The sequence below is a fragment of the Budorcas taxicolor genome, chromosome 21 (assembly GCF_023091745.1).
Source record: "Budorcas taxicolor isolate Tak-1 chromosome 21, Takin1.1, whole genome shotgun sequence".
Lineage (NCBI taxonomy): Eukaryota > Metazoa > Chordata > Mammalia > Artiodactyla > Bovidae > Budorcas > Budorcas taxicolor.
Window position 1 is genome coordinate 42392488 of NC_068930.1, and position 20745 is coordinate 42413232.

The following is a 20745-nucleotide window of genomic DNA, read 5'->3' on the forward strand; positions in this document are numbered from 1 at the left end:
AGTAAAAGAGGAGAGTGGAAGATGCTGGCTTAAAGCTCAACATTCAGAAAATGAAGATCATGGCATCTGGTCCCATCACTTCATGGGAAATAGATGGGGAAACATTGGAAACAGTGTCAGACTTTATTTTGGGGGCCTCCAAAATCACTGCAGATGGTGACTGCAGCCATGAAATTAACAGATGCTTACTCCTTGGAAGGAAAGGTATGACCAACCTAGATAGCATATTCCAAAGCAGAGACATTACTTTGCCAACAAAGGTCCGTCTTGTCAAGGCTATGGTTTTTCCAGTGGTCATGTATGGATGTGAGAGTTGGACTGTGAAGAAAGCTGAGTGCCAAAGAATTGATGCTTTTGAATTGTGGTGTTGTAGAGACTCTTGAGAGTCCCTTGGAGTGTAAGGAGATCCAACCAGTCCATCCTAAAGGAGATCAGTCCTGGGTGTTCACTGGAAGGACTGATGCTGAGGCTGAAACTCCAGTGCTTTGGCCACCTCATGTGAAGAGTTGACTCATTGGAAAAGACTCTGATGCTGGGAGGGATTAGGGGCAGGAGGAGAAGGGGACGACAGAGGGTGAGATGGCTGGATGGCATCATGGACTCGATGGACTTGAGTTTGAGTGAAGTCCGGGAGTTGGTGATGGACAGGGAGGCCTGGTGTGCTGAATTCATAGTGTTGCAAAGAGTCGGACATGATTGAACGACTGAACTGAACTGACTGAATCAGGTATTTGCATTTGCCAGGCCATTGAAACTTACCTTTGAAAGATGATCTATAGCCTCCATTTTGCTCTCAGGACAAATGATCTGTCCTAATCTTATTGTTTCCAGAAAGCTTTAGACAGAATTATTGATTCTTGAATCCTTGATAATCTTTCTTCATGTGATTTTGAGGATACCATATCTTATTTTTTCTTTCCTATTTTTACTATTCAGTTTTTTCAATTTCCTTCCTGAATTTTCATGTTCTTCTTATCTTGTTGATGGTGAAATTCCCCAGGTTTCAGTCCTCTTTTCTGAACCCCAGACTCATATATCTTATCCTCTCCACTTAGCTAGATAATTAAAATCCCATTCCTAACATGTGGAAAAGGAACACCTATTTTTTTCTCCAAACTACTCATTTTCTTCTCCATCACAGTTATTGACAATATCAGCCTTCCAGTGTTTTATTTCAACAACTTTGCTAGCATCTTTGATTATGTTTCCTCTCATATTCCATATTATTATCTGGTAGAAATTTTGTTGACTCTAGCTCCATATTATCTGTAATTCAACTGCTCATCACAAGGATATACTGCAAATTGTAAGGTTAGACAGTTAATATCTCTCTGAGCATATAGTCTATTGAGCAAAATCCTGTTTCACTTGGCACAGCTATTAAATATGGTCTTCATTATTTGTCTGCCACTGTATGCAAGAGTTGATAAAGAAGCAAGGGTGGTACTTGACCAGTTGTGAATTAAACTGTCAGACCCTGTGTAGTACTCCTTAACACATGGCACAGGAACTGTAAGAGAAGCTATCTATAATAAAGGAAATTTTAATTCTCTGTCACCAAATTCACTAGCAAAATATGGCTTAAAAAACATCCTTACAATACTTCAGTCAGATTGATAACCTTTTATCTCTTAAGGAGTAGTTAAGAAGGAAATAGAAATGTATGGAAATTATCGATATAAAGAAGCATGCCTCTTACATATTGTTTTCTCTTACATTTCCTTAAAATCAGGATTAACACAATTTATCTTTTCTCAGTCCTTTTTTCATCTGAGATTGTTTTGCCTAACTTGATACTTTCACAAATTGAATTATACAATATATTCTACTTTGTATCTGGTTTATTTCACCAAAAATTAATTTCATGAGATTCATCTGTTTTGTGTGCAGTTGTGGTTTATTAATTGTATTGTTTATTATTATTTTGTTAATTGATTATACCATGATGAGTTTATCTGTTAAACTCAGTGGATTTTAACTTTTCCCCCAGTTTTTGGCACTTTTGAATAGTACTGCTACAAGCACTTTAATACATACCCTTTGGTAAACATGAATGCCATTCTGTTGAGAATATACTTAAAGGGTGAAATTGCTGACCATGAGACATGTTCATGCTCAGCTTAATGACAGTAACAAAGAGCTCTTCAAAGTTGTGCCGGTTTATATTCTCACTAGAAAAACCTAAACATTTCAGTTGTTTCACATTCTCATGAATATTTAACACTGTAATTTTCCATGTTTTGTAAAAAAAAAAAAAAAATAGCCATTTTGATATTAAGTAATATTATATATGCTTTTAATTTATATTTCCTTGCTGACTAATGTGGCTTTCATATGTTATTCTTATGATGAATTCCTTATTAGAGATGTTGGTTCATTTTTAAAATTAAACATTTGCTTTTATCTTACTGCTTTATAGGAAAATATTTTCAAATACATTTTGGAGACAAGCTCTTTATAAACATATGTGATACAAATAATTTCCGTTGCTCTGTTTCCTTTTATACTCTAATAATGTGTTTGAGAGCTCAAATTGCAAATCTAATAATGTCTACAATTTCTTTGATTTCATTATTGTTGCCATATACTAGTGTGAAATGCATTTGCATAACTCAAGATTACAATCTGTAAGTGTTAACACTTAGATTGAATCTTTATTGTCTTATCATACACACGTAGATTCAAAATTCACCAAGTGTTCATTTGCACCTTAAGTAAGATAACAGTCAAGATGCTTTTATAAATGAAGTATTCAGTTGAACCAGAAATACTTGTTGTTATGAACATATTTGACCACTGAATCTAGGCATCTCTTATTATCCTAAGTAAAGTCACTCTTTTTTTTTTTTTAATTTTTATTTTATTTTTTAATTTATTTTTTTAAATTTTAATTTTTACTTTATTTTACTTTACAATACTGTATTGGTTTTGCCATACATTGACATGAATCTGCCATGGGTGTACATAAGTTCCCAATCCTGAACCCCCTCCCACTTCCCACCCCATATCATCTCTTTGGATCATCCCCGTGCACCAGCCCCAAGCATCCATAGAATCATACTTTAGACCATGCCAGTATTCTGTGTGTTTATTAATAAGTCAATAACTATACCATATTATTTAGTGGAGAATTATTAAGTCTTGACACTTTATAGTATAAGTCTTCAAGTCACTTTTTTAAGTTTATCTTGGTGCCTCTCTGGTGTTTTAAATTTTATATAAATGTAAATCACCTTCTCAATATTCACGAGTAAATCCTGATGGAATAGTCTACCTGTATTGCATTGAATATATAGATCAATTTGGAGAAAACTTTCATCTTAAAGTGCTATAGCCATTAACATATCAAATATTTTCATTTATCTAGGTCTTCAGTTTTTAATTTCAATACTCGGTGATTTTATTGATAGGGAACTTGCACATCTTCCATTAGATTTTTTTCTGAGAAATTTGATGTAACTTGTACTATAGAAAATGTTTACTTAATTTTATTTCAAATTTATTGTTTCTGACATACAAAAGTTATATTGATTATCTTATATCAAAAAGCCTTACTATCCTTACTTGTTAATTCTAACTCCATGTATAAAGTTGCTTTAAAATTTTCTGCCTAAGAGAATCATAACCTCCTTGAGTACAGTTTTCCTTCTTCCTTCCAAATTTTTAACATTTGTTTTACTTGCTTCCAGGATAATATTGACTAGAAAAAGAATAGTTAATAATCTTTTCTTCTTCCAGACTCCAATGGGGGAAGCTTTCAATATGTCACCATTAAGCACAGTTCTAGTTCCTTTGTAAAAAATGTTTCTCTTTTTTAGGTATCTTTGTTAAATCAAGTAAGTACCTCACTGTTCTAAGTTTGCTAAGAGGAGTTTGTTACTGTCATATTTCTAATCAAAATTTAATTATCTTGAATGCTTTTGCTGCTCCACAGAAAATATGACATTTTTCCTTTTTTCTATTAATATATTGAATTATGATTGATTTCCAAATGTTATACATCTCCTTTCCTAAGATAAATCTCACTATGACATGATATATATCATCTTTTTTTGTACATCACTAGATTCAATTTGCTAATATATAATTTAGGATCTTTTATATTCCTAAAGAGCCTCTTGATGAAAGTGAAACAGGAGAGTGAAAAAATTGGCTTAAAACTCCACATTCAGAAAACTAAAATCATGGCATCCGGTCCCATCACTTCATGGCAAATAGATGGGGAAACAATGGAAACTGACAGATTTTTTTTCTTGGGCTCCAAAATCACTGCAGATGGTGTATTGTGGCCATGAAATTAAGAGATGCTTGCTCCTTGGAAGAAAAGCTATGACAACCCTAGACAGCATATTAAAAATCAGAGATATTACTTTGCCAACAAAGGTCCATCTAGTCAAAGCTATGGTTTTTCCAGGAGTCATGTAAGGATGTGAGAGTCGGATCATAAAGAAAGCTGAGCGCCAAAGAATTGATGCTTTTGAACTGTGGTGTTGGAGAAGACTCTTGAAAGTCCCTTGGACTGCATGAAGATCAAACTAGTCAATCCTAAAGGAAATCAGCCCTAAATATTCATTGGAAGGACTGATGCTGAAGCTGAAACTCCAATACTTTGGCCACCTGATGGGAAGAGCTGACTCATTTGAAAAGACCCTGATGCTGGGAAAGATTGAAGAAGAGAGAGGAAGGGGACAATAGAGGATGAGATGGTTGGATGGCATTACTGACTCAATGGACGTGAGTTTGAGCAAGTTCCAGGAGTTGGTGATGGACAGGGAGGCCTGGTGTGCTGCAGTCCATGGACATGACTGAGCAACTGAACTGATATTCCTTACAGAAATACCTTTAATTTTCCTTTCTTGCACTGCTCATGTCAGGTTTAGGTACAAGATTATGATGACTTCATAAAATGTTTAGAAAATTTTTATTTTACATATATATTATATATTTAAAACTGATTTTAATACTTCTTTAAATATTTGGAAAAAGTCAACAATGAAGTAATACAGTCATGGAGAGAGAAATCATTGTGTGGTATAAATTAAAGATACAATTTGTTTTACAGAGTTAAGACTATTTAGATGGTCTGTTTCTTCATGTGCTTGTTTTACTGATTCTATTTTTCAAATAATATTTTCATTTTCTCTACATTGTGAAATATATTTGGTATAATTTTTTTCATTTTAACCTCTTGTTTTTGTTTAAAGTATATGCAGGATTTGTTACCTTGCTTTTACTCCTGATATTGGTAATTTATGATTTTAATTTGCTTGGTGAGTCTGGCTAAATTTATCAGATTTATTAATCTTTCTAAAAGGAAAAACTTTTAGATATCAATATATGTATGTTAATCTTTCTAAATTATATAATTATAATAATTATAAATCATATGATTATAATTAATCTTTATTATATTTATATATATACATTTTCTAAAGGAATTAACTTTTAGATAACCTTGAGTTTCTTGAGTTTTTACACATTTTATTTATCAAATATATTACTGTCTCCAAAGAATGGACTTGAAGTGACTTCTCTTGCAGTCCAGTGTTTAAGACTCTTCCTCGGTAGGGGCAATGGGTTCAATCCCTGGTTAGGGAACTAAGGATACCACATATACATATATGACATTTATGTCATACTTTAGATTCCACAAATCAGATATCATATGGTATTTTTCTTTCTCTTTCTGACTTACTTTTACTTAGTATGTAATCTCCAGTTCTACCCATTTTGCTGCAAATGTCATTCTTTTGTGGTTTTTGATTGTTGAGTAGTATTCCATTGCATGTATGTACCTAATCTCCTTTATCCATTTATCTGTTGGAAAACATTTAGGCTGCCTTCATATCTTGGCCATTGTGAATATTTCTGCTATGAATATAGGGGTGCATGTATCTTTTTGATTTATACTTTTGTCTGGATATATGCCTAGGAGTGGGATTGCTATATCATATGGTAGTTATATTTTAAGTTTTTTGAGAAACTTCCATACTGTTTTCCATAGTGGCTGTGCCAGTTTCAGTTCAGTTCAGTTCAGTCGCTCAGTCATGTCCAACTCTTTGCGACCCCATGAATCGCAGCACGCCAGGCCTCCCTGTCCATCACCAACTCCTGAAGTTCATTAAAACTCATGTCATCGAGTCAGTGATGCCATCCAGTCATCTCATCCTCTGTCGTCCCCTTCTCCTCCTGCCCCCTATCCCTCCCAGCATCAGAGTCTTTTCCAGTGAGTCAACTCTTCACATGAGGTGGCCAAAGCACTGGAGTTTCAGCCTCAGCATCAGTCCTTCCAGTGAACACCCAGGACTGATCTCCTTTAGGATGAACTGGTTGGATCTCCTTACACTCCAAGGGACTCTCAAGAGTCTCTACAACACCACAATTCAAAAGCAGCAATTCTTTGGCACTCAACTTTCTTCACAGTCCAACTCTCACATCCATACATGACCACTGGAAAAACCATAGCCTTGACTAGACAGACCTTTGTTGGCAAAGTAATGTCTCTGCTTTGGAATATGCTATCTAGGTTGGTCATAACTTTCCTTCCAAGGAATAAGCATCTTTTAATTTCATGGCTGCAGTCACCATCTGCAGTGATTTTGGAGCCCCCAAAAATAAAGTCTGACACTGCTTCCACTATTTCCCCATCTATTTCCCATGAAATGATGGGACCGGATGCCATGATCTTCGTTTTCTGAATGTTGAGCTTTAAGCCAGCTTTTCCCTCTCCTCTATCACTTTCATCAAGAGGCTTTTTAGTTCCTCTTCACTTTGTGCCATAAGGGTGGTGTCATCTGCATATCTGAGGTGATTGATATTTCTCCAGGCAATCTTGATTCCAACTGGTGCTTCTTCCAGCCCACCATTTCTCCTGATGTACTCTGCATATGAGTTAAATAAGCAGAGTGACAATATACAGCCTTGACATACTCCTTTTCCTATTTGGAACCAGTCTGTTGTTCCATGTCCCATTCTAACTGTTGCTTCCTGACCTGCATACAGGTTTCTCAAGAGGCAAGTCAGGTGGTCTGTTATTCCCATCTCTTTCAGAATTTTCCAGTTTATTGTGATCCACATGAAGGTGAAGGTGAAGGTGAATTCGCTCAGTCGTGTCCAACCCTTTGCGACCCCATGGACTGTAACCTACTAGGCTTCTCCGTCCATGGGATTCTCCGGGCAAGAATACTGGAGTGGATTGCCATTTCCTTCTCCAGGGGATCTTCCTGACCCAGGGATCAAACCCGGGTCTCCCGCATTGGAGGCAGACGCTTTAACCTCTGAGCCACCAGGGAAGCCCCTTGTGATCCACGTAGTCAAAGGCTTTGGCATAGTCAATAAAGCAGAAATAGATGTTTTTCTGGAACTCTCTTGCTTTTTCCATGATCCAGTGGATGTTGGCAATTTGATCTCTGGTTCCTCTGCCTTTTCTAAAACCAGCTTGAATATCTGGAAGTTCACAGTTCATGAATTGCTGAAGCCTGGCTTGGAGAATTTTGAGCATTACTTTACTTCCCTGGTGTCTCAGATGGTAAAAGCATCTGCCTACAATGTGGGAGACCTGGGTTCGATCCCTGGGTCAGGAAGATCCTCTGGAGAAGGAAACGGCAACCCACTCCAGTACTCTTGCCTGGAAAATCCCATGAATGGAGGAGCCCGGTAAGCTACAGTCCATGGGGTCGCAAAGAGTTAGACACGACTGAGCGACTTCACTCACTTTTACTAGCGTGTGAGATGAGTGCAATTGTGCGGTAGTTTGCGCATTCTTTGGCATTGCCTTTCTTTGGGATTGAAATGAAAACTGACCTTTTCCAGTCCTGTGGCCACTGCTGAGTTTTCCAAATTTGCTGGCATATTGAGTGCAGCACTTTCACAGCATCATCTTTCAGGATTTGAAATAGCTCAACTGGAATTCTCTCACCTCCACTAGCTTTTTTCGTAGTGATGCTTTTTAAGGCTCACTTTACCTCACATTCCAGGATGTCTGGCTTTAGGTGAGTGATCACACCATCGTGATTATCTGGGTTGTGAAGCTCTTTTTTGTACAGTTCTTCTGTGTATTCTTGCCACCTCTTCTTAATATCTTCTACTTCTGTTAGGTCCATACCATTTCTGTCCTTTATTGAGCCCATCTTTGCATGAAATGTTCCCTTAGTATCTCTAATTTTCTTGAAGAGATCTCTAGTCTTTTCCATTCTGTTCTTTTCCTCTATATCTTTGCATTGATCACTGAGGAAGGCTTTCTTAACTCTTCTTGCTATACTTTGGAACTCTGCATTCAGATGCTTATATATTTCTTTTTTTCCTTTGCTTTTCATTTCTCGTCTTTTCACAGCTATTTGTAAGGCCTCCCCAGACACATTCTCACAATAGAGTACTCTTTTCTTCACATCCTTATCAAGATTTGTTATTTGTAGATTGATTTGTTTTTGATAATAGCTCTTCTGACAGGTGTGAACTTATATGTCATTGTTTGATTTGCATTTCTCTATTAATTAGAGATTTTAAGCATCTTTTCATTGGTAATACTGAATTCTGCTGAGTAAAGAAATCATCAGGACATATTTATATATTTTTCATATATCCCTAGATTCTACTTGCATATAGCTCTGATAATTGAGTTGAGGCCTGGATTATGTATTTAGAAATAGCTCTTCAAGTGATTCAATGATAACCATATTTTCAACTACTCATTTAGAGATAGCTATTGTGATTCTATTGTCAAAGTCATGTAAATCTTCCCATTATCTACAGAGTAAGGATATTCCAATACTCATATAAGATTTCTGTGAATATTTTCTTTTCACAGTTGCTTCTAGGTCCAAAGTCTCCCTTTGCCTCAATAATTCAGTTTAGTGGGATCTCATCATCCAACATATGTTGTCACTGTTCCTTACTGCCTGAACACAGATATGGAATGAAATCCTTTTCCTTTTTTTTTGTAAACATATGCATGTAGATATACACACAGAGGGATAAATACTCATAAAAGATATTTGAGTCTTAAACTTTATTGAATACCTACCTATATAATAAAAATGTATAGCAAATGAAAAACTTAAAAATGAACACTTGACAATTTTCTTTAAGGAGAAATCACTAATTTTCCTCATGTATTTTGCAATCCATGCTCTGATCTCCTGCCAGTTCTTCGCCACATTTTCATTCTTCTATCACACTTCTTTTCCAGAAAGAAACCACAGGACAGAACAAAGAAACTCCATAAATCCCTATCTTATTTTGTACAGGAATTTACAAATTTTTCCTTAATATGCGTCCTATCGAATATCTACCTTTGGTTGATACTAATTCAGGTCACAAGTGGGGCATACTAAAGAACTGGTTCCATGATTGCTATGAAAGAGTTGCAGGTTTTGCCTGTCAGTTATTTTTATGTACATATGCTTTTTTAACTCTCACAAGAACACTGTGAATTAAAGATGTTTTCTCATTGTACAGATGAGGGAATCGAGGTACCAATAGTTAAAACAGCTAGAAACAGAGTAATACATTGTGTTAAAAAGTTGAGAACAGGAATTTGAATACAAATAAACTCCAAGATCTAGAATGAGGTTCTAGTGGTGAAGAATCCAACAGCAAATCAGGAAACATAAGACACAAAGTTCTATCCCTGGGTCAGGAAGATCCCCTGAAGGAGGGCATGGCAATCCACTCCAGTATTCTTGCCTGGAGAATCCCATGGACAGCGGAGCTTGGCAGGCTGCAGTCCATAGGACTGCAAAAAGGTGGACACAACTGAAGCAACTTAGCACGCATGTAGCACCACTTCTTTAGCTACAGACTTAAAGCGGTTCTTCTGATGTCACTTCCCAGTTGTTCTTTACCCTACTGAGCAGAGAAACAGAGCAGTAAATTTTCTAGGAAAGCTGCTATAATCTGAAGAATCAGTCAGTTCAGTCGCTCAGTAGTGTCTGACTCTTTGCGACCCCATGAATTGCAGCAGGCCAGGCCTCCCTGTACATCACCATCTCCCAGAGTTCACTCAGACTCACGTCCATCGAGTCAGTGATGCCATGCAGCCATCTCATCCTGGGTCGCCCCCTTCTCCTCCTGCCCTCAATCTCTCCCCGCATCAGAGTCTTTTCCAATGAGAATGGCAAAGATGAAAGTTGGCAGAGTTAATGATGATAGCCAAATGAATATTGGTTGCCATTTTGACAGATGTAGCATCTACTGGCATTACTTCATCTGTATACTTGGCAGGTATACCAGCTCCTGGTATTTATACCATCCAAAACAGGGTTGGATGGTGGAGATAGAATTACAAATAAGACAAAACTTCTTGTCCCACTGCAATTGCCTAAATAGGTATTATGTGGTCACCATATGCCATCCTAAGTAGAACTTTTACATTTATAAGAACACACTTTTTTATTTTGCAAACATCAACTTTGTATGGAATTGAACACAACCCTGACACAAATGAATAAGCTTCAGTGCATCAAGAATATACCATTTTAGAGAGAGTTAAGAAATTTTTACTTTTCCACATTGTTAAAAATTCTGAAAAGTGTTAAAATTAACTGACTACTTCACTTTATATTCAGTTATTCTGAAATTAGTTAATATTATTATAATGCAAATCATAGGTAGATAGTTTGCTAACCTGTAAGCAAAAAGTTAGTCTACTTGGGAGATTTTCCTTATGTAAATCTCAACTCCAGTGTAAGTGTTTGAAAAAGAATTTTCAATTATGACAATAAAGTGTCTATAGAAATGGTCTTTCATAATAACAAAAGGAAATATTTGTGAAGCATGTTCTTTTTCTATGTGGCTAATTTTTACTTTCTCTATAATTTTAACAGCCAGCTATTGTAGTATATACCAGCTATCATAGTACATCATATATGGTGAACACTCTAAGTAAACTATTTGATAAAGTTTACATAGGCTTCAGAATCTCTCGACAAACACAGAACTATAAAGTGCTTGGTACAATGTCTGACACTCAATAAAATCTAAAGAATTGGTAGCTATTATTGCTGAATATTTGAATATATATCAATATATATCAATATATGTCAATATATAGAGATAGATGTGATTATATATAAACAGCTTTTTGTAGGAATCTAGAACTAAAAAGCTACACATCTTAAATAAGGAAATCATAAAACTATATGCAAAATTCTAAGACTAGAAATTAAATTTCTGTTCAGATTTTATTCATTTCATCATCTAATGAATGATTTAGCTTTATTTAGTACCTATTTAGCTTATCTAAACAAAAAAAGCATAGGGCTTTTCTATATCTTACACTGTAATGATTGGTAACATTCACACCATTTCCTTCATAATTGTTGCTTCCAATTTTGTGAATTTTTAAGTTAATTGCCCCATTGACACAGATTAAATTAAAAACAAAAAAATCAGAACAGTGAGATGTTTTCAAAAACATGGATTCAGCCCCTACCTCTCAAGTAGTCTTTCTTCTTTTCCAGTACCGGTCATGAAGCAGACATTTTCATTACAACACTGTAGTCATTTGTTGAATTTTAATTATATTTAACAGGCTAGAATTTTACTTTTTCTGCTAACAAAAGCAAGATGGGAAGTGGTCTTAGGATCAGGTGACAGTTGACAGCTTCTACACAAGCATCCTGATTCTACAGCTGGCGACAGTGCCTACTGCTGCAGTTAAAAAGACTTGTACTGGCTGGGTGCCAACCTGCCTGTTGGAATTCAAAAACCCCATCTGGATAAAGCATCCCAAAAACTGACCTGAATGGAAGTCACAGATTGGCATAGTCCTCAGACTCTAGGTATTGTGTACCTTTTATAAAGGGAGGCCATGACACTGACAAAAGAAAAAATATTTTCAACATTGACATTTTTTTTTCTGTTGCTATAGATGCAAAGGAAAATATAGGAATAAAAATGAAACAGCCCCTAAATGGAAAGGCCCTTTATGTCTTGAGAATAAAGACGTTCATATTTTATGCTTGTGTTTACAAAAATAATTTTACCAGACTTTCATTTAAATTAGAGGTGTAAAAAATATTGTGTTAGGAAATGATATACTTACATGAAGAAAAATGAATGTTTTATGATAAAGTTTAGACATTACTATTCATGGATGGTTATCAGCTTTAGACATTATACAAAAAGTTAGGAAATATGATTACATATGTCTTTTTGCTTAATGGGGAAGTAATTGACATTTTCTGTGCTTTATTCTTCTGCCTTAAGGAATGCAAGAAGAAGATTCAGAGGGTTTTTTGAGCTAAGTATTAGTGAGCTACCACTCAGGAGAGGCAGGGCAGTTCTCCAAGCTTTAAAAGCCTGCCTAGACTCTATAAATCATGCCCAAGAGCCCCATTTCAAGACATAGCATCAAGACACAGGGAGCAGTCTTCTCAAAAACTATCGTACTTAGATGAAATAATTCTGAATCATAGCATGAGAGTAACAAGACTCATCCCAATGCGCCTGTTTATTGGCCTTAGTCTCTGTCTGTATCAGTCAAGATAGACTAGGTTATATGGCAGCATCAAATCAACTCAAACTCCTCCTGGCTTGTATCAGTGGAGATATATTTCGTACTCACACTGCATGGACAGTGTGGTTTGCATCCAGGGTTTCTTCCTGCTGTGACCTAGGCTGATGGAACAGCGTTATATTGTGACAGGAGAGGAAAATCAGGCAAATTATGATCTTGCTCTGAAAACTCTTGGCGAGAAGTGACAAGCCACTTTTGCTTACATTTTATTGACCAATGGAAGTCAAAAGAAGCCAGAGTTAAATTTTCTAACTAGGGCCACATCCTACTCAAGTATAACTTCATCGTTTGTTCTTAGTGTCCGAAGTATTTTCTTTTTAAAATTTATTTGTTGTTTATTTATTTTTCCATTTTTTTAACACCAAAAACATTTTGTATTTTATAACTGGTTAACACTGTTGTGATAGTTTCAGGTCAGTATAACCTCATCTAAATTCATTACTTCTGCAGTGATCATTTTTCCAAAGATGATCTGAAGCACTGGGGCTTAGGACTTCAACTATGGATATCTGGAGGGGTTAATTCAGCCCCTAATAATATTCAAAACATTCTTTAAAATATATACTCAGTACATATTTTATATAAATATAAAATATACTCAGTATATTTAAAGAACATGGCTAGTTTGGAAATCTAGTGAGTGTCCTTAAGGTTTAAAAGTGAACATTTGTCAGTAGCGTGAATCTATGGTCCTTAGCTGCCTTCACTTGCATTCTATTAATAGAAATCTGAAAGATATAGTACCTGTCTCAAACAACACAAGCAGTGATTAAAAAAAAAAAAAAACTATTTACTGACTCACCACAGATAATGAGGTCAAAGAGAAAAGTTAAAGTGCTGTTATTCTGCCATTAAATAATAACTTCTCTCAACCTTCCATCTGGGACAGATATATGAGCAGTTTGTTCTGCAAAGATATTGGAATTTTATGGAAAAGATAAGTAAGTGAATTATTGAAAAGGTTATTTCAAATAGAACATGTTTAAAGCTTTGGATATGACTGCCCAATTTGATTATTTTTGAGTGTTATCTAAAAAAAAGAGAAAAATTTCAAAACAACAGAAAATAATCACCTTTAGATAAGAACATGCAATTGGAAAAAATGAAAGTATATAGTCAGATAAAACTTTTGAATATACATGATATGTTAGTGATTTTCTATTTGCTGCTGCTAAGTTGCTTTAGTCATGTCCGACCCTGTGAGACCCTACAGACGGCAGCTCACCAGGCTCCTCTGTCCCTGGGATTCTCCAGGCAAGAATGCTGGAGTGGGTTGCCATTTCCTTCTCCAATGCATGCATGCATGCTAAGTTGCTTCAGTCATGTCCGACTCTGTGCGACCCCATGGACAGCAGCCCACCAGGCTCCTCTGTCCACGGGATTCTCTAGGCAAGAATACTGGACTGGGTTGCCATTTCCTTCTCCAGATTTTCTATTTAGCTTAAAATATATTTGAAATAGAAAATTCAACAATACCCACTCATCCACCCACACTACCCCAACCAGAATGAATTCTGTTTCCTTGCCATCTCATCTACTAAATTCATCACTGCTACTCAGTTGCTTTGCTTTTTCTACTTTTTATGCATATAATGCCTTTTGCTTAGAGCTTTACGAATTGGGTATATCCATTGATTTAATTGAGTTTAGCATTTAAAAAAAATGAAATTTAGTAAGCAATTCTATATTTTCTAGTCACCTACATTCATTCTTTTGAGTGGCAATGGCACCCCATTCCAGTACCCTTGCCTGGAAAATCCCATGGACAGAGGAGCCTGGTGGGCTGCAGTCCATGGGGTCGCTAAGAGTCAGACACGACTGAGCGACTTCACTTTCACTTTTTCTTTCATGCATTGGAGAAGGAAATGGCAACCCACTCTAGTGTTCTTACCTGGAGAATCCCAGGGACGGGGGAGCCTGGTGGGCTGCTGTCTATGGGGTCTCACAGAGTCGGACACGACTGACGCGACTTAGTAGTAGTAGTAGTACATTCATTCTTAGAAGTCTTAGATCAATTACCTCATGGAATAGTCTGAAATAATATGTAAAAGTCATATGACATCAGCAAATTTCTTAGAACAATAATGACAAAGCCACCAGAGACTGTTTTGAATAGAAAAAAAACATTTTAACATCATTAAAAAATAATAACTTTCCCTATTTCAGCCTGATTCCCTTCACTTTCAAAAGGATTTATGTTGTAATCACTCTATTTCATAAGTGTTTGCTATAATAAGCTTTCAAAAACTTTGGGAACTTTATTAGTCTTCTTTTTTATTTAATGGGAAGATATTTCCAGCAATCAACTTATGCTTTGAGAAGTTTATGTGTTAATGATTTTAACTCTAATAACCTATGCTGTGCTTAAACTTCACCTAGGGACATTTACTTTTGGGATATTCCTCAACCAATACACACCATTGAAATCCTTTGCTCAAGAAAACAATTGTTTAATTTTCTTGTTAATTATCTTACATCTAAGTAGATAAAATTACGGTTGGGTATGTTGTTTTTGGTTTTTTAAAAGTCTAGTTATGTAGGTCTTTGAGAAGCCACATTTAAGGAATTTCTCTGCCTTTAGTCAAGATTCTTGATGCAGTCAAGTCAGTATGTACACAAAATTTATTGTTTTATAGATATTACCAGGGCTGGGATTAGAATTTCAGGTTAGAGATTGAAAGTAAGACCAATACACATGAGGCATTTCCAGAATAGAAGGAGAAGGAATGCCAGATTAAAAACATGAGCAAATTAAATTTGAATTTCAGATAAACAGTGAATGGTATCTATTTTAGTATATATCATACACTTTTACCATGCTATGTTTGATGCACATATAATATGGGACCCGAACAATTCATTCATTTACATATGTCTGAGACCACCTCATGGAACAGGGTGGGAAAAACAAAGTGCTGAGCTATGTAGCTTTGGAAATGGGTAGAATCTCTAAGATTCAGTGCAAAATAAACTGCACATAAGGACTGTGTCTAGTTGGTGTATTTGTTTTCCCTGAGAATATAGGTTAATTATTCTGATACCAATATACTTACATATTGAAATTAAGTGAGTCAGCGAATGGATGATGGATGGTGGGAGTCTCAGGTTTCTCACTGTTGGAGTGAGAAAAGTCTAGAAAGATCATGTGTTAATATGTCTAAGTTGAAGACATTGGTGTGAACTCATGGTCACCTTATATATAGAAATATTTATGGATACGTTTATATACCCAGGTTAGTATATACACATATAAGCCCTTGCTTTGCCAGGCAGAGAACATAGAAGGAAGGACACCCCACTATCAACAAGCATATCTACCTTCTGGATCTTGATTTCTGATGCTGTTCTATAATAAAAGGAACCATGGTTCTTTGTAGAAATGGCTGATTCTAGGATTCAGATAGTAAATATATAAGATGAACCTGAAACATCTTGTATTGCCTGACATAAGTACTGAAACCTCCCTCCACCCACTACACACACACTTACACACATTCTCTCTCTCTCTCACAGACACAAACATACACACACTAATGAGGGTATATAAAAGGGACGCAGGAGCCATGATAAGAGCTCCCAATGATCAAAACGGGAACAGTTTGACAAGCAAAATAATGTTGGTCTATTACCTAAAATATAGATAAGTCTATATTCATATAGGGAGCTGAATACATAAATAACTGGAGAAGTGCTAATTCTTCATGCAAAGAAATCTCAACTTATATTACATAGATACTCCAGCATTCTTATAGTCCTACAGGGTCGAAATTCAACATGTATCTCACTGAGTAAAAACAAAGTGTAAATAAGGCTGCAATCCATTTTTAAGGTTCCAGGGGTAAATCTTTTCCTTTGCCTTCATCAGCTTTTAGAAGCTACTCACATACCTTGGTTAATTATCCTTTAACTATGACCAGAGCAAGGAACTCTGCATCTCAGTCATTATTCTCCTAAAGCCACATCTCTCTGACACTTCTCCACTTTTAATTAAGGACACTTGTAATTACTTGTCCACCTAGGTAATCCAAGATAATCTCCCTATTTTGAAATCAATTGATTGTAAGTGTGTAATTCATTTAAACTTTAATTCCTCTTTGTCATATAAAGTGATATATTTACAGTTCTATGGCAGGCTGTTTTGACCTCTCACATCCTTTGAGGAGATGGAGTATTACTCTCCACTTCTTGTGAAGAGTAGCTTGGAAAGAAGGATAAACGAGTAACTTTACTGTTGGAGAAACCCAATCATATTTCCTTAGTGGCATGATAAAAGTTAAAACGGTGATGTCATGCTGACGGTATGTATTCTTGATTTTGTATGATGAAAATGACATTTTACTCCTATGGGTTTTCTCCCCAAAATACATAGTCCCAGTTTACTCATAAGAAAAATGTGAGACAGATCCCAGTGGAGGGACATTCTACAACATACCTCATCAGTACTTCTCAAAAATACCAGTCATCAGAAACAAGAAAAATCTGAGTATGTATTATAGCCAAGAGGAGGCTAAGGAAAGAAATATGAAACATAAATGTAATGCATATCCTGGATGAAATCTTGGAACAAAAAACATGGTTACTAGGAAAAAATAAGAAAAAGGAATGAAATATGGGCTTCAGTCAATAATAGTGTGTCTATATTGGTTCATTAGTTTTCACAAATGCCCATACTAACCTAAGATGTTGATAATAGGGGAAACTTGGTGTAGGTATGTGGAAACCCTTTGTGTTACCTCCACAGGTTTTCTATAAATCTCAAAGTGTTCTAAAATTAAAAGGTTTTTGTTTGCTAGCTTGTGAGATGTAAAGACATAAATCATCTGCTGGGGGAGCCAACAGAAATACCTATTCCAGTTTGGGAAGTTTGTAAACTTCACCACCTTTCAGTGGAGTTTGCTTATAAAGAGGATATTATGGGATGAAAGGAAGTGAATTATGTTAGTTCTGATGCTACTCCAAGTAGAGAGAATATTAACACATGGGTTGACATGTGGGAGCTAAAACAGAGCAATATAAATAGCAGCGAATGAGACAGAATCGTGAAACACAGGGGTCAGTGAGAGTACTACATGAAAGAATAGGAAGGAACAGTCATGTAAGGCTACTGGACTTTGTTGGGGAAGTTTTGTCAGGGAAGACAATGTATTTCCAGTTTAAAACCAAAGCTACAGCCTTCTTTCATAAGAAATTTATACTTGTGTTTAGTCCTAAATCCAGTACCTTTAGAGTTTAGCCCATTTCTGCTAGATTTGTCTTCCAAAGAGCAACTTGACCAAAGCAATTAATCACTTGATTTCCCCTCATCTGTGGTCATCACATCCCCGACCCAGTGGAACCGAGGCTAGAAATAGCAGGCCTAGGGCTGGATGCCTGTTTCACAGCCTTAAGTATTTACTGTCTGACCCTTAAAAAAACAAACAAACAGACTTGACTGTAACTGTTTTAGCAGTATTTTTTCCCTTTACTAAATATGACACGACTATCAGAAGTTAGTTTTCTGACTGATTTTGCTTTCTACATTTATTTGTTCTGCAATGCTATGGTAGTACTCTCAAAATAAGAGTTTTCTGAAGTCACTATTTTAGATAAATTAACAAAAAGAATAATGGTTTCTGAAAGAACGAAGAAAGTTCAGAAAATGAATTAAAAAATGAACAAAACCACATCTTAAGTTCAAAAAGGAATTCTGTTTTTCTAAGACATGTGATGACCCTATATTTCAGAGTTCTAAATGTGTGTTCTGAGGGGGAACTTGATGATTCACGCCTGTGTTCTTTCCTTACTAACAACTGTTGAGAGTAACTCAGAGAGGCCCAGTATTGGAACTGTGTCTACCGTTAGTAGCAATGTTTTCCAAATGATTTGTAGATGGGAAGGGGGTGGGGGACTTAGAGCATCAAATGGCATGTGGATATATGATCTCTTTCTACAACAAAAGCCATTAATAATTTTATAGACATACCCTGGAGTAGAAAATGGCAAACCTCTCCTGTATTCTTTTCTGGAAAATTCTATGGACAAGGAACCTGGTGGGCAACAGTTCATGGAGTCTCAGAGTCAGACCTAATTGAGCAAACTGAGCACACACATGTATATGTGCTTGTGTATGATATATGTAGTGTACTTAGAGGTATGTGTTTGCATATGCTTATCATTAGAAAATATTTTACTATTCATATCCAGAACAGTTACTGTATTTAGAAGCATTGAATTTACCATGAATGTTTTTGTCCTGAAGGATTTCTTTTGCGACCCCATGGGCTGTAGCCCACCAGACTCCTCTGTCCATGGGATTTTCCAGGCAATAGTCCTGGAGTGGATTGCCATTTCCTTCTCCAGGGATCTTCCCAAACTAGGGATCAAATCCGGGTCTCCCGGATTGTAGACAGACCCTTTTCCATCTGAGCCACCAGGGAAGTCCTATCAGTAAGTTCACTAGGAATGATTTATATACTTGTGTAAATTTTTCTTTTAAAAGGCCATTTAAATGAAGGTGTACACAAAAATCTATTCAGTACCAGGTATTAATGTTTTTTTAAATGAGTCCATGGTGATTTTTGCCTTAAAAATCAGGGTAACCGTTTTCCTTTCTGGGAATATTTGTTTTAAAATGCAATTCACGTTTTAATTTCATCCCTGAAGGTAGAAGCCCAGGTACTAGTGTTCTTTCCTTTTCCTCTATGTCTGTAGTTCCTGTTTGTTTAATCTCAATGCATTTTGTTTAATATTTCGGCGCTGTTTATCGAGACACTAATTTGATTGTTTCCTTTCATGTTTGTCTTCACCAGGTGTTTCTTGACTGGAGCGCATTTCCCACATGATAAAATTAAAGGTCTAATTAATGCCTTTAAGGACATTGGTGCACAATTCAGCACCTAATTTTCTGCAGGGGGCATATTTAGGTGTTTAACTAGGTGGAACTCTGTGCCAAAGATTTCATTTGCATACAGAGTCCCTCATTTTTTTTTTTTCTTTGTAAACACTCTTCAATTCAGAAACAAAGAATGCATTCACGTTACTTGGTATGCACTTTGCCAGCAAGCAGAGGAGTATAGAAAACAAATATATCTAAGCCACATTTCATCAGAGCAGAAACAAAAATCCTATTAGATGAGGTGTTGAAATATGAGGTCCATTTCTTTGGAACAGTGAGGATAATACTCAGCATTTTAAAATGGAGGAGGGTTCTGCAGAAACACTACATGAAAAACAAATGCTTTGAAATATCACATCTGAGATGCAGAAGATCTTAAGAAAAATATGACACCACATCAAGCACAAAAAAGAAAGCTAAATCACCACCAGGCAACTGCTGGCAGAGAGAAGGCCAGGAAACAAAAACTCATTGATCTACCTTAAGGCTGCAAGGACCAGAAAAGGGGCTGTCTATCTAAAGGCTGAGACACTGTTTCTTATCCCATTTCACTTCCAGTCTACTTTGAATCATAAACATTGTGGATGCTAATGTTAACACTAATAAAATGTTTACGTAATTGTTAGCATAGACATCTATTAAAATTGCATTTTACCCCAGTGCCCTAAAGACATGATTTGTCAGGTATGGGGATACAATTTTGCCAATTTCCACATTTCCTCTACAGAATCATAATCTTTATCAGCACTTCACTCTTGACATGGACAACAGACATTTTCTTCATATTTATAAAATGCTAACGTCAAAGTAAAAATCACCGAGACAAAGGACAAAATTAAGGAGGTGAGGAAGACTTTTCTCAAGCATGTTGCCATCAGGGCTTAGAGATCAGAAGTCAGTCTGAACCAAATTCTACTGAAACAAAATGTTGGAGAGTTTATAATAGCTGCTGTCAGGGGATCACAGGTCATCTGTGTGGCTCTGGGTTTTACTTAAAGGAAAAGAAAACTTCCTTATATCTTCATAATAGAAAGAAGTTGAACAACTTGGAACAAGATACCCCATAGAAGTTAGGCTCCTATCTTCCAATAGAAACTGGGAAATGGGGCTCTGTTTTCTTTGATGTTTGTATTTCAAAGGGAAATCCAAGGGACCCTTGAGAAAGACATTTCTGGGTTTAAGACTGGCAAGCTTTTAAAAAGATATACCTCTCAAAGGAGTAGAGAAAGAAATTATATTAATAATTTCAGCCTTTCTAAAGTAAATTCTCTAAGAAAAGGAAAGTCAGTGCTCCACAGTCTGGAAGAAACCTGTCTAAAGTTTAGTTAAACTGATGGAAACTTGAAGATGAGCT